Below are 15483 nucleotides of genomic sequence, written 5' to 3' on the forward strand. Positions count from 1 at the left end.
CTCGAACAAGACATTGCCACCTCCATTTTCTCTCAAACACAGAGCCCATCACCCACCACCTAGAGCTGAGGTCCCCATGGACTACTGACTTTGCCTGGCCTGGGGTCAGCCCAGAAGGATGCAGGGAAAGTCCTAAGCAGGTGGGACAGATTGGCTGGGGGGAGAGGGGGGCCTGGGCTGTGCCACCTGGCTCAGGTGAGCTGCTCTCCCTCCTGGTACACCTCTCATGTTTTGGTTCTAGGCATTCTGGTTGCCAAAAGACAAAAAAGCTTTTGTGTCAGACAAGAAGTACCCTGGGGAAGTCCAATCAAGCAGCTTTTCTCAGAGAAGCAAAGAAGTTGTAAGCCTTGACGGGAGTGGAGACCTCAGAGGCCTCACTGGCCAGGCAGGTGTCCCCTAGCCAGGTCTGCCTGTCCTTCCTGCAAGTCCTGTTCTCTCCAGCTCCTGCCCATGGAGCCCCAGGGAACCTCCTGTGAGTTTTCACACAGGTTTGCATTTTCATCTTTCCAGTATTTCCCCCAAGAAATTAGTAGCTGCCTTTTATAAAAGCTTATGTAGCCTTGGAGGAAGAAAAACTCTGAATGAAAGCTGGAAGGGGAGGGCTGCTTTGAAAGCGTGACTGAGTGGCCTGCCACATGCACAAGAGGCTCAGGCCCCAGTGATGGGGACAGGCTGGGGGAGGGGTGAGCCCCCCTGGGTGGGGGGACTTGCCCACTCACACCCCTGCAGGCTCCTGTTCACAGGCTATTGGGAGATCACACTGCTGCTATTTACAGAGGCCACTAGCAATTTGAGGGACAAGCCACCCACAGGAGTCTTCCCGTGGTTTTAAACCGGCTTCTGAAGGCTGGCAGCAGTGACCTTGGAGTCCCTGGACTTTTGAGCTGGGCACACCACTGACCTCCCACTGTCCCCGAGGGAGCAGCTCAAAGACACAGGCCCTGAAGACTCAGGGCAGCGGGAGCTGTACACTGGCCAGAGGGGCCACCTTGCTGAGGCCCTCTGAGTCCAGGGAGCTTCAGTGTCTCGGGTGGACTGTTAGAGGGACCAAGTTGGGGGGATCCATGAGGCTTCCTTGGCCACACCGTTATAAAGTCTTGGTCATTATTCACTGATGACACTGAACAGGAAATATTAAGACAAATATCTGAGACTTTGCTCAAGGTTAAACAGTTTTGAAACCTAGGTATTGAATGTAAGCATTTAAAGACAATATTGTGATAAGGGGTCTATAACATAAAAAAGACCAGGAACCCGGCCTCCCTGTGGATGCCTGGGAAGGTGGAGACCGGCCTGAGAAAAAGGATGCAGCAGCCCAAGCCTCAGGCCCAGAGGGCCTCGAAGCTGCCTCCGCTGCCTCCTAAGCCTTGCAGTGCTGGCCACATGCTCCCAGGGCACTTTCTGCCTCAGTTTCCTCACTGCTAAAATGGGAATGACATTCTGGGACCTCAGAATCGGACAACATGTGTCCTCCCCAGAGCCCAGGCTTTGGTCAACTCAGTTCTCTGCCAGATGGCCCAGAAAAACCAACTGACCTGTAGAGATTGCTGGCCTCTCCATCCTTGCTCTGGAACACAAAACAGGCCATCCGGTCTCATTCTTTCTGTAAGAAATATCCAGAAAATGGTCACTGGCCTAGTCATTCTGACTTCAAGCTCAGCAAAGGCACTCTTGGGTCTCAGCTGAATTCCCAGGAGCCATTCTGGCCCAAAGAAGGTCTAGCTTATGGCTGACCTGATGCGGCATTAACTCCGGGCTGAGAAACTGCAGGTGGGCACACCAGGTGGGGAGTTCCGCCTGGCTGGGCAGGTGCTGCTGGTCTCGCCTGCATTTGCATGTTCCTTAGGACAAAGTGACAGGGCAGAGCTAACATTATCACAGCACTCTAAGTGCCTCTTAGCTCGCTGGATGCAATGCTTCTAGTGACAAGCTTTCAGGGACCTTTTCAGTAGAGGTGTCCAGAGGACACCTTCTCCCCTCCCCTTCACATATTTAGGAAAAACAAACAAGGAAAACAGGGGACAATGATGCAATGCATCATGCCCACAACCGAGCCCAAGCTAATCCTTAGTGCCCTCACATGCAAACCTGAGGGTTCAGAAGAAGGGAAGACTTTCAAAGGAAGCTGGAGAGGAAGGTGCCATGAGGCAAAACTCCCCTGACACCCCCCTATCCTTGAGAGGGCTAAAACAGGACATGAGCAGGAGGGCAACAGACCAGTTTGGCCCCCATTTTGAGCAAACTGTTCTGGGCCGGCCACTAACTTTTATGAGAAGCACAGGTTGGTAGGGGCCATCTGTATTCAGTAAATGTCTGTAACTTTCATTGGAAGCAAATTTTGCTTCCCAGTGAACACTTATTTCCTCTACTCCTCGAGTAGGTTCAGATCAGCAAGGTGATGAGGAAGAAGAATGCGGAGGCCCAACCACAGCCCTGAGCGGGCCGGAAGTTCTGGTGAGCAGGCTGCACACCAGGGGGCTCGCGGGGTACTCCTCGCAGCCACACGGGGGACGTGGCTAGGCATCAGCTCCGCTGGCTGTTTCTGCTTCACTCACCCACTCAATGAGCCGCCGGGTGGCTCGTGGAAGCCTATGAGGTCATGACCTAGCTTCCTGGAGGTGGGGGGCCCTGGGTGCAAAAGGGAGACCCACTCATGACATTCTATTTTATTCCTGATTTAGAAGCACCACCTTAAACTTTTGTTTTGAGAAGCCTGAATTGGCAGCAAAATTAACCTTTTAGATTATCCAGAAATTAAACTCACACTACTTCTGAAATGTCAATGAGAAAGTGTGTGAGTCCTTCACGCAAAGCAATCCTCTGGGGAGCAGATTCTGTTCTCAGAAATCACATTTGCTGCTTTGAGACAAATTACGGACCTGAAGTATGCAAAGTTGAAAAATGTAAGACAATTAAGTTCCAGTGTATAACAATGATGAGAGCTGCTTTTCCTAGCTTTTTTTCTTTCAAGCAAGCTCAACTTCTAAGTCACCTTTCAGAATTTTCCAATCCTGCGGTTCTGACGAGAGCGCTGGGCTGTGGGTCAGACAGACCCACAAACCTGGCGCCTCACCGTATGGGTTTGGGAGAGGTGCAAATTCAGCCAGCTCCTGGGGAATGGAGATGAACCAGAAGAACAGGCCACGCAGGTGCCACTAACTACTCGCCACAGCATTTGAGCCTGTTACACCTTAGTGTGTCATCCTGGCCTTGGGGACCCGTTCTGGTCGCGAGCATTCTAGAGAGTTCTTCTGACTCATCAGCTAAGGAAACTGGGTTGGACACTCCACAGACCATGTAAGTGCTGAGTCACCAGGTTGGATCAAGTACCTCGGCGGGGCACACCCCTTTAACCTTAGACTTTGAACAGAAGTCCCTTCTGACTGCCGGGCAGAAACGTGTGCCCCGACACAGCCGTACCCGCGGTCACTGCCAGCTGAAAGCGCCTACTCCCAGTAACCTTCCCATCAAACTGAAGAGCAGGCTGACAGTGGGTTGCACGAGCCAGTCATGAGGAAGGTGGGTCTTCAAACCCTTGGGTGACAGTTTCTATCCTACTCTTGGAACTTACCCATGGGGGGGGGGTGGTGGTTAGAATGCTGGTGGCAGAGGCAGTGATGTGCGAGGCTGGGGGGGCAGTGAGGCACCGGGCTTGGCCTGTGGCTCTGCTGTCTGGGCGGTCAGGATGGAGCTGAGGGCAGACTCTGCCACTGTCCAGGGGTCTTACTGCAAACAGTCCAGTGCTGTTCTCACTGCAGTGCCCTTCTCCTCCCTGGAGTAGAATCCTAACGCAAAGAAATCCTCCTGGGAGGGGCTGCAGCTCTTTGAACTCACCTAATTACCAACCCAGGGTCATCTGAAGGCGGCCTCCGGCCCTTGTTTTTGGGCTCCCTTTCAGGGTGGGTTATCCCGAATGGGATCAGTGACAAGAGTGGCCGAGCTGCCTGTCCTTCCTCACACACACACCCCACCCTCCCAGTCCTGGCTGCCGGGACTGACTCCTGACTCGTTAACTGACATTCATCAAAACACTCTCCACTGTTGCAGACTTGAGCGGCCGAGAGGTGGAAATTACTTGGCATTTCATTCTAATCTGTACTGAAGACGTGCCTGACAAAACATATTAAGCGTAAGAATTGCTGCCTCGGGAATGAAGCTATGTTTATGGCTTGCCCCCGTTTTCCTTTTCTACAGGAAAGGAAATGACACTTCTGCCCCTTGCCAGCCCCCACCCCACTGTCTTCACCCATGAAACCAACATTTAATTTTCCTTTGTGAGCAAAGCTTTTGTCAGCAATGTCTATACCATTGTAACAAACATTCTCTGTCTCTGCAACGGTAAAAAAAAAAAAAAAAGTCAACAAAACCCCAACCAGCTTTGTCTTTAATATGCTCTTATCGGTGGCATCTCCCTCGGGAGCTATCTGGGGCCCTGCAAGTGCTGGCCACAGAGCTGTGTGCAGGGGCTGTCAGGCAGCTTCTGACAAAGAGCTGCTGCCATGCTAATGGCTGCGCATAATTGCCAAGGGACAATGATGCTCCCTGCTGGAGCCTGACAGTCCTTGAGTGCAGGGTGGACGGGGCTGCTACCCTCCTTGTTCTTCAGCTCCCCAAGTTTATGCTTTTATCTTTCCAGACACTTTCACATTGTATTACAAAGTAAAAGTAATTAAAGGCTCTCATAGTGGAAGATAGACCTTTTTTTCTTTTTTGGTTGTCTCTGGAGGAGGCCGCTGCTCTGGCCAGTACTTTCTAGGCTGTGGCTGGCCACGCAGAGGACTGGGACACAGGAGGAGGACCGTGGGTGGGGCTGCTGCAGCTCGCAGGGAATCACGCACCTCGGGCGTGGCCAGTCTCAGGCTTTCTTTGCTTAGGGACCAGGTGAGCTGGCAGGTAGAGAAACCCTGTCCTGTCTTGAGTGTTCCTGGGGTGAAATCAGTGCCCTGGCCATTTGCGAGGCCCGCGCTTGATGGACTTTCTAGTCTCAAGCTTTGAAGCCTACCCCTAAGTCCCCTCCTTCTCCCCATCCTGTGTCTTGATCTTGGTGAGAGTTATGGGGGCACAGTCTCACCAGAGAGGCCTCTGTCATCCCCCGCCTTGGCTGGAAACACAAAAAGTGTGTTTGCTTCAACTCTTCACTGAATCTTTGCTGTTTGTGGGATGTTGGGAATCAGGAGTTGAGAGCAGAAGCAAGGGAAGGGTGTCCCCCTCCGCCCCTTGCACATAAGTCAGCATCAAGCCCTCTAGCCAGTTTCCCCTGGAGGGGGCAGTCACACCCTTCAAACTGTTAAACCTCCAGATGTTCTAGCCAGGGCTGCCCATGAAGCCCCCAGTTCTCGCAACAGGTGGAGGGACACAGGATTCTGAGATTCAGGTAAGGTCTAAGGTGCACCAGGGACTCAGCATCAGAGCAATGCAGGAGCCGCCCAGCTGGGTCAATGCTTCTGTCCCTGCCTGGTCAAGTTCTGCTGGAAGCACAAGAGTGGGAGTGCCATGGGAACCCACAGATACCACACTGCCCACATCACAGAGCAACTCTCTCAAGCTGACCTCAGAGGGGCACAGTCCTTTGGGACCTGGCTTGGAGGCTTAGTACCAGATTCAGGCCCTCCTTCCGCCCAGACCCCCCTCAGGCACTCTAGGCATTCACACCCCAGCAGCTCAAAGATGTAAAAATAATACCCACCCAGTTTTAAGTCATAACTTTAACCTCTAACTTTTGATTTGAGAGAGATAAATAATGTCAGAGGTACTTGCATATGGCCAGAGGTTAAGGACAGATGTGAATGGAATGGTAATCACTTGCTAGGAGTTATAGCACACCACTTGAACTGACTATAGGGTACCATCACATCATGCCTAGAAAGCATAAGCAGCATGATATTCTACAATTGTGGCAAACAGTTGTGATTTTTTTCATATAAAAATTAGGTTCCGTAAATATAAAAATTGGTTCCCCCTTAAAGAGACAAGACTTTTTTCAGAAAGTGACTTCTCAGATTATCAAATGGATTCTTCAGCTCCCTGACACAGGGCTGTGTAAGGCGCGCACAACCCACTTGTCTCCAAGAAACCACAAATGGCACCAAGTATCTCCTAGATTATCACAAAGGCCCTGTGGGCACCCACCTCCCACAGGTGCTCCCTGGCCCAAGGGGATAGGAAGGACAACAGGCAGCCCGGGGAGGGAAATGCCAGAGCAGGCGACACAGGAGAGATGCATAGCCAGCAAGTACGTGAGCCCCCAGCTACCTTTCCCCTTAGCCTGCTCAGTCCCAGCACAGCACTGTGCCATCTGGATTCTGGACATGTCACCCGGCTGCACTGAGCCGCAAGTCCCACAGGGTGGGGTCGGGTCTGACCTACTCGCCTTTGTGTTCCCTTTGCAGCCCCAAGAGCAGCACCCAGCAGGTGCTTGTTGAATGAGTGAATGGTTACACTCTTTGTTCTACAGAGCTGCCACTCCAGATCTTGGCAGTACCCCCTTCTTTGCCCAGAGCCTGGGTGTGAAGACGCAGTTTAGGAGATTCTCATGGCAGCCCCAGGAGCACAGGTAAGAACCCAGGTGTAATTATGGGTCCGATGAATAACCACAAGATGCTTAAAGTAGCATGGTTAAAGTCTGAGGACCTTGGCATCACAGTCCAGAGATAACTGCTGTGAGGTCTCCTGTCTGACTGTAAAGCCTGGAACCAACTGCAGAAAGACCACGAAGGGGAGAAGAAATGACTAGCAGGTAGGAACGGAGCTGGCACAAAGCAAAGCACTAGGCAAGCGAGGCGGAGCGAGGTGGGTCAGGGGTGGCCAGAGGCTCCCCCTGCATGTGGGTGCCGGTGGGTGTGACCCCGACCCCCCCGGAAAACACAGGCTTCTCTTGTCCAAGACAGATCTCAGCATATTCCCTTGTCCGATTCTAACCAAGTGCAAATATAAATTTTGACACACATACACTTCTGACAAAGCCTTTCTCTAACCTTTAACTCATCTGTGAAAACCTGGACATGTGGTAAACATGACTTGATGACCAGGCTGTACATTTAATTTAACATTTAATTAATTCATGTGAGTGTCCCTGCTTAAGTCTTGCTTACTGTTTTCTCTCTGCATTGTCAAATACAAAGTGACGTTTACTGGTAGTTCTCAGCCCTTCCATTTTTGGCCAACCTTTCTTTGGTTTGAAAGCTTCATTTGTTGGTTAGTCGTGGCAGAAGAATTATCTACACGGTCTCATTGTTTTTGTGGCTTTTTTTTTTCAGTAAGCTTTTACAGCATCCCTTTTATTATCCCTTGTGCTCATGAGGGCCAAGGGAAGTGGGTTTTAGGAACAAAGAAATATTTTCTAGTTTTAGAACAAGTCCCAAGGAAACACTTACTGCACAGCAAGTGATGACACAGCAGGGAGCCGGGTGCCCTGGGAGTTGGTGCCTGGCTGTTCGCCACACCTGCCAAGAGCCATGTTTAACCCAGTTGGGCTTTGGGGTGACATGTCTGTAGCTTGCTGTCTTCTACTGGGTGATCCTTCAAGGGTTTAGGTTTGTAAGAGGATGCTGCAGTGAGTGATTGAAAGCCATGTCTTCATCTAATCCTGAGAAAATAGCAGAAACCCCCCAAGTGAGGGATAGTTTTTGTTGCCTTAAAAAAATGTCAACACAATGAAAGACAAGAAATACTGAGGAACTGTTTCAGGTGATAGCAGATCACGATGGAGTAATAACCAATGGGGGCAGAGAGCACCACTGGGCTTTAAAGGGCATTATTGAGACAAGTGGGGACATCTGAGCATGGGCTGTAACAATACCGGCAACACATACCATACGATTGTATTCACACAATGATACTATTCTATTGTCAACTCCCCCGATTTGAATAATTACACTTGCTTATGTTTTTCCGAAATAAGCTGAACTATTTAAAGGGAAGCTAGCGCACAAGTGGCTTAAGGTGTGTGTATCACATGCATAGACCCCAGTGTGTATGTGTGTGAGTGAGATGGAGCGAAGTGATAATGCAATGAATGTGGGTCATTAATTCTTGTCATTGTACTATTTCATTGTACTATTCTTACAACTCTAAATTTCAAATTATTTGGGGGGAAGTGATTTTTCATTTTCTCTTTCACTTTCTATTTTTAAACATGTCATCTGTAAATACATGCAATTGGGTTTCTTTTATGAGGAGGCAGAAAAAGTAATACTTGGAGTAACTGACATCACATTTAATGTCAATTTATCACAATATTTCTTTAAGCTCTAATAGTATATGATCCCAGTAATTACTTCATGTACTCTATAATCTTAAAACTGTTTAATTTTCTGTTTCTTGCTGAAAGGCTGCTTTGGGAGAGAAAATGATGTTTTGTTTTATATGAAAATGGGTAAAGCAGATGGTTATACAGTTCTTCCAACAGCAGAGTACGGTTTAACTTGCAAACTGCCCTTTGGCTTTTTAATTAAATGAGAAAAATGAATTCTTCCTAAACAGAGATCCTTCCTGCCCCTGTTTCGCAACCTGGTGGTGGTGAGGGATAGTGTATTCTAGTTAGAGGTCCTTGGGCAGCCTACCCAGCACTCAGATATTCAAGGGGTATCCACTATCAGTGAGTAAAGTCAACACAAATGCTGCCTATTTGACACTTTAAATACTCTTTCTTCCATTCAAATGACAGATGATCAAAAGAATACAAGCAAGAATATTTTGCTTGGCATATGGCCTAAAAGTTCTAAATTTATGTGTTCTATTTCTGTGGCTTTCTCAGATTGGATTAGTTACTAGGCAACTGAAATATTTAATTTCATTTGCTAATAGTTACATTTTCATCGAGGGAGGCAGCCCACGCGCGGCCCCACCCCCAGCCTCTGGTGGGCAGCTGCTTGCAGCTTCCTGGGCGCCGCCAGCAGCTCCGCTTGCTCGCATCATTCCCGTGGCTTAGCGGTCCGGGAGATGGGGTGCCTCTCGTGGAACGATTTATAGGGGAAATATTTTAGTGATTTGTTTTCCTCACTCAGAAAGCCACTTGTTTGTGGCAACCTAAACTCTCTGCAGACTTCTGGCTCAAGGTGGTAGGCTAAGCGTGCGTTTTCCTCCCTTACTGAGAAGGGAAATCAACCCTTAATTGCACTGACCCACAATCAGTGCCCCAGACACAGTGAAGGATTTCTGGAAGGTGGAAAACAGGTAGGAATAGGTTGATAGAAAAAGGAGTGGCCTGGAAGACGCGAGAGTCTTTCCAAAGAGGGCTGGGTAAGTCTCAGGTTTCAACCACGGGCAGACTGGGGGGCTTACAGGGGATGTGATCTCCACACGCCACGCTGCCTCCTCCCGCCCCTTCCTTCCCCAGCATGTGGAAGGCTGGCTGCAGCTACTTCCCAGGCCTGATTTATGAGGGTAGCTCTTAGAGAGACTGGGAATTGGTTCAGGAGATGGCAGGGGCTGTCTTTCTGGAAACCGAGTCTAGAGCATTAGTCAGAGGAGAACACTACGTTCCTTAGCAGAGAGTCGGAGTAAGGAGAGGGTAAGAGAAAGAGTTCTTCCCATTGCTCCTCTCCTCGTCAGAGCAGACTATCCCGTGGGGGCCGGTGAAGGGCTCCAGCTGGCTGGCTGCTCTCTTTCCAGGTTCCCTGAAGGGAAATCTGTACTCACGCCACCCCTTAACTGACAGGTGGTTCTTAGCCACCTTGCGAGGAGAGACCAAGAGGGGAGACTGAGACATGGGACTGCCGAGGAGTCACATGCCTGCTATGTGATGGGAGGGAACGGCTGGCACAATGGGGAAAGACGAGAATAACTGGAATTGGACACCCATGCAGAACGAAACTCGACACAGACACTCTTGCTGTCCCCAGACTGAGACTGATGGACTGCTGGAAAGAGGAGCCAGGGGAGGCATAAAGATGTGCTAAAGTGTACTTCATCGATCTGCCTGTTCTGCTCCCCGCTCTGTCTCTGGTGAAGCCTCTCGCCGCCCCTGAGCCTCTGGCCTGTACCCCAGTTCTGTATGTACAAATAAATAAAAATCTTAAAAAAAATTAACTTAAAAAAAAGTTTATTTGTGCATGCAGAACTGGGGTATAGGCCAGAGGCTCAGGGGCAGCGAGAGGCTTCACCAGAGACAGAGCGGGGAGAAGTACACTGCTGAGGGGAGCAGCGGCCTGGTCAGGAGAGGTCTGCCGGGCCATGTGGTCGCCTCCGGGGCAGACGGGAATCGAACTCATGCGGAAGCGGCTTTAGATTCTCAGTGCTGTGCTTTAACCCGCTGTGCCACCAGGGAGGGCCCACAAATAAATTTTTTATATAAAAAAATAAATTTATAGTTTCCTATCCACAACTAAGGATAAAATGTAGAACTTGCAAAGTACTTAAGGGGAAAAAAAAAATGAGTGCAGCGACAAAGAAAAGGGAGGCAGGAAATGGAATATGGAAAAGAATGGTAAGTAGAAAATGAAAATAAATGATGGGGATGAGTTCAGAAATATCAGCATTTATAATAGATACGAATAGTTTCATTCTCCTATTGAAAGACAGACTTTCAGGCTATCACTAGAACCAAACTATTATTTATAAGCCTTAAAAATGACATGAAATAGAGAAGTGTTACCAGAAGAAAGCAAAAAAAATGCAGTATTAATATCAGATGAAAAAAGAATTGAAGGCCAAATATTTTCCATCCATGGAAAATATTTTACATGGATGAAAGATACAATTCAGAAGACAACATCATAAACCTTTTCACCGAGCACACCAGCATGGAGTTATGGGACAAGTGTTAGAAATGCAAGTTCAAATTGTTAAATCCATGATCTCACTGGGAAACTTTGTCTTTTGTTACTCAGAAATTGACAGATCAAGTAGACAAAAGAAATAGGTAAGGATATAGATGATTCAAATATACAATCATGAAGCTAGAGTGTTTCGTGTTTAAATTTCCATGAAACACTGAAAATATGCCTTAAGTTTTTGACCCCAAGTAAAATGTCAATAAAACCCTCAATAGATACTTGCAAGGTTTCTTAGAATTCTTGAAATTCAGAGTAACTTATAAAAGAAATCAAAACTGATATTAGAGACCATATAACAATGAATGATATGAGAGCACTTAGTCAAAATCTGTAGGTTACATTAAAGAGGGACTGCAGCTTTAAATGCACATGAAGATAAGAAGCACTGAAAATGCACTAAACCGTCATCTCAAGAAATCTTTTGAAAATGAAATAAAGTAGAGGAGAATCAATAAAGATAAAGACAGAAGCTGATGAAGCAGAAAACAAACAAGGTGTCTTGAACACTAAAAGATATTCAAATACTGATAAGAGGCCAGTATTATAAAAAAAAAAGTAAATAGAAAAGAATTAGGAAGAATACTAGAGAATGTAACTATATAGACATGGGTGTGAGTTCAGAATTATTGGCTATATATACAAATCCCAATAAATTTGAAAAGCTTTTGAAAAGCAATAGAAATGATTTTTGGAAACATTTATAAATTATTACAATCATTTTGTAAGAAACAGAAATCCTGAAAAAGTCCAGTAATTACAGGAAAAGAAAAAGTTGAAGGTAAGCAGAGTCCTCCCTTTCCAGCTCTCACCAACCAGCAGGTCCCAAGCCCAGATGGTTTGATTGTGTACTGCTTTTTGTTTTTTTACCCTTTAACACTTAAAGTACATATTGTTCTAGACTGTTACTGAACATAGAAAATATGTAAAGATTCTCAATTTATTCTATAAAACAAGTATAACCTAGATACCAAAAACTAAAGTAGCACAGAGCAGAGTTCAACTCAAAATGCTTTCTCCCACAGGAAGACACTAAACAATTGGAAATGAACATAGTGACCATTAGGAGTGGCCGAAGACAGAATGGAGACTGTACATCCCTATCTGAAGCCAGATACCAGTTTTGGTGCACAGCTGGGATGAAAAGCACAATCTCGGGGCCCACCCTGGTGGTGCAAGGGGTTAAAGTGCAGCACTATCACACTAGACACAGCCACCTCACGAGTTTGATCCCCGGCCAGGGAGCTGACCCACATGGTGTGGCAGACCTCTGCTGACCTGCCCGCTGCTCCCCTGAGCAGTGTATTTCATTGATCTGTCTGTTCTGACCCCTACTCTGTCTCTGGTGAATCCTCTCACCATCCTGGCACCTCTGGCCTGTACCCCAGTTCTGTATGCATAAATAAATCAATCTTTAAAAAAAAAAGCACATTCTTATTAATGTATACATAGACAGAAATCCTAAGTATTACAATAAATCAAAATTAGTAGCATCCTAATAGTTATATACCATGACCTAGGAGGATTTAGCCTATGAATGCAAGAAAGACTCAACATTAGAAAAATATAATACCATGATTCAACTCATAGCTGTGAGGAGAAAAACTACATGATCATCTTGATAAATTCAGTAAAGGCATTTAATAAAACTAAGTTCAGAGAAAACACTGATAAAGGACAGAAGCAGAAACCTACAGAACAATCTACTTAATATTGAAAGAGGAGGAGAGGGCCAGACGACCACACACTGCTGCCATTCCGCATGACACCAGAGGCCTGGGGTGAGGCAGGACTGGCTAATGAGTGAGGGATGAACACTGGAGAGGAAAACAAAATTCTTTTCAAAGCAGGTAACTCTTCTCCAAAATCTAAGACTGTTGTCTTGAAAATGTTTAAAAACACTGGCTTGCTGGGTAAGATGCCTAGATATTGGTGTACTTGTATTTCTCTTCTCCCTTGGGTTGCAATGCAGGTCGAATGGGGCACCTGGACTTCAACTTGCCAGTAAAGAGAAATGCCACACTTCCGGGGTGAGTCATGTTAGAAAAAGCCACCGAAAGCAGGGTTTTGATACCAGAATGTCCAGGTTTCAAGTGAAAGTCACTTATACCAAGAAGCAGGACTGTCTCCACTTGAATAAAGAATCATTAAATGCCAACACCTAGATGACAGAAGTTAGACAGATTTATGTCACACAGATTTTTAAAGCAGCCATCAAAATGCTACAAGTATTTCAGTGAGCAATTAGGAACATTCTAGAAACAAGCAAAAAGAATAATGTCTCAGTGAAGAAATATAGGTGCAAAGATGAACCAAATGGAAGTTTTAGAATTTAATAATGAGATAAAATTTGGTGAATGAACTTGTGTAGGACGGCAGAGCCAGAGTAAGCAATGAATGAACTCAAACACAGAACAACAGAAATTACCTAAGTTGAATGACAGAGTGAAAACAGACTGGAGAACAAAGCAAAAAAAGGGGCCTGAGGGATGCTAACAAGATCTAGCAGTCATGTCTCAGAATCCTGGAAGGAGAAAAGGGCAGGGCTGAAAAGGACTCGAATAATAATTGACAACTTCCCACAAATTTGGCAAAAGAAATGTACAGATTCAAGAGACAGAGTGAATTCCAAATGGGATAAATCTAAAATTCACACCAAGACACATCATAGTCAAATTTCTGAAAAATAAGGATGTATAAATCTTGAAAGCATCAAGATAGAAGTGACACTCACAAAGGAAGAGATTTGGAATGGCAGCAGATTGCTCATCAGGAACCAAGGAGGCCAAGGGGAAATGGCACATTTTTCAAGTGTTTTTCAAAGAAGTCTAAGCCCCAAATTCTATATCCAGTGAAAATAGTCGCAAGGAGTGAAAGGCAAATCAAAGCATTTTCAGATGAAGGAAAACAGAGAATTTGCTACCAGAAGACCAAGTCTGTAAGAATAAAGTTATCTAAACACAAAGGAAATGAAAAAGGGAGGAAACTTGAACATCGGGAGGACATATGGAACAAGCAAAAATGTGGGCACAGGCAATATATTACTCACTTTTCAATTTTCTAAGTTATAGTTGATGCTTGAAACAAAAGTGCAAAATTGTCTGATGTGGTTCCAAAAGTAGGCAGAAGAAATATTCAAGACAATTATAACAGGAGAGAATAAAGGGATATAAAGAGTAGCTTTTATATTTCTTTCATTCAAAATGGCAAGAACATAGTAAGCTGTGATAAATCTCTTGTTCTCACACACAAGTTACTGTAATCAAGACAGAATTCTAAAAATATGCAAGTAACCCATAGGAAGGTAATGAAAAGAAAGCAGAACAAGAGACTATGGTGATGGTCCACAGGTGAGGAGGTGATGAGAGGTTTATGGGGTTTACACCTGGGGGGAGAAATCAAATATTGTATGAACATGAACAACAATGTAAGAAAAACTTAAAAAAAAAAGCAGAAATTAAAAAGATTACAAACAGGAAAGAAAATAAAGGACAACTAAAGCTAAACATATCAATAAGTAAGTGTATGATCTAAATATGCCAATCAAAAAGTCAAGGGGGAAATTTAAAAAGATGATCCAACTATATGCTGTCTATAAGAAACTCACATCAAACATGGTAAGATAGATAAAAAGTTAAAAGGATAGAAAAAGATATATAATCATCATTCAAAAGTTAGCAAGATGGCTACATTGATCAGCAAAGAATATTACCAGAGATAGAAGAGGACATGACACAATGAAAGGTGGGTCAATGGAAACCTGGATGAAGAAACTGTGGCATATACGTGCAATGGAATACTACTCTGCTGTTAAAAAGATGAACTATTGTGACAACATGGATGGACCATGAGGTGATATGCCAAGTGAAATAAGTCAGAAAGGGAAAGACAGTTATCAGTTTCAGTTATTTGTGGGAATATAAATAACCAGAAAACACACTGGCAAAGCACAGCAAAAATAATTCTTAGATTTTCAAAAATATACCAGCTACTAGAGGGAATAAGAGAAGGGAGGAAAGGCTAGTCCATTGGCACCAGAGATGGTGGAGATGAATGAAGCATATGCACATATGGAGGTGTGAAAATGTACTCCTAAAGTTTATACACACCAGTAAACAACTGATAACAAGTTTTCGAATGACATAAGGGTCAATCAAGAAAATACAGCAAATCCTCAGTGTGTATCAAACAATAGAGCAGCAAATATGAATAAAGAAACCGATAGCACTGAGAGAAATGGAAAAACCCATAATCCCTATCATAAAAGTTGATAGAGATCTAGACAGAACATCATCAGGAACACAAAGGACCTTAACATAGCTACCAATGGGACCTAATCAATATGTATAGAAATTCCACATAATAGCAAAATGCGCATTCTTCTCAAGGCCCCATGGAAATATATATAAAGGAAGACAGTATCTAGACACAAATCTCAAGAAAAGGGAACCATGTAGGGTATGCCTCTGACTATACTAGATGCAAACTGGGAATAATAGATATCTAAAAGACTTCTGAGTCAATCAGGTTTGAAAGGAAGTTTCAAAAGAAATAAAATACATAGAATAAATAAAATGAAGATACACTATATCAAACTGAGACACAGCTAAAGCAGTGCCAAGAGGGAAATTTATAGAACTGAACAATTATTTTAGAAAAGAGGAAAAAGTCCCAAATAACAATGATTTAAGTCCCTACCCTCAAGAACCTA

At 45.2% G+C, this 15483-nt stretch overlaps 1 long non-coding RNA gene across 2 annotated transcripts in view; it reads right to left on the reverse strand.

The window, feature by feature from the left end:
- The window catches only part of LOC105854747, a 102198-nt gene that overhangs the window by 8191 nt on the left and 78524 nt on the right, over window positions 1–15483 (reverse strand). For both annotated transcript variants that reach the window (XR_001146271.1, XR_001146272.1), the window contains exon 3: window positions 1536–1603. This is a non-coding gene — a long non-coding RNA (uncharacterized LOC105854747). The remainder of the gene's footprint in view (window positions 1–1535; window positions 1604–15483) is intronic.

Source organism: Condylura cristata, unplaced genomic scaffold, assembly GCF_000260355.1.
Source record: "Condylura cristata isolate star-nosed mole 26May11 unplaced genomic scaffold, ConCri1.0 scaffold00004, whole genome shotgun sequence".
NCBI classification, from domain to species: Eukaryota; Metazoa; Chordata; class Mammalia; order Eulipotyphla; family Talpidae; genus Condylura; species Condylura cristata.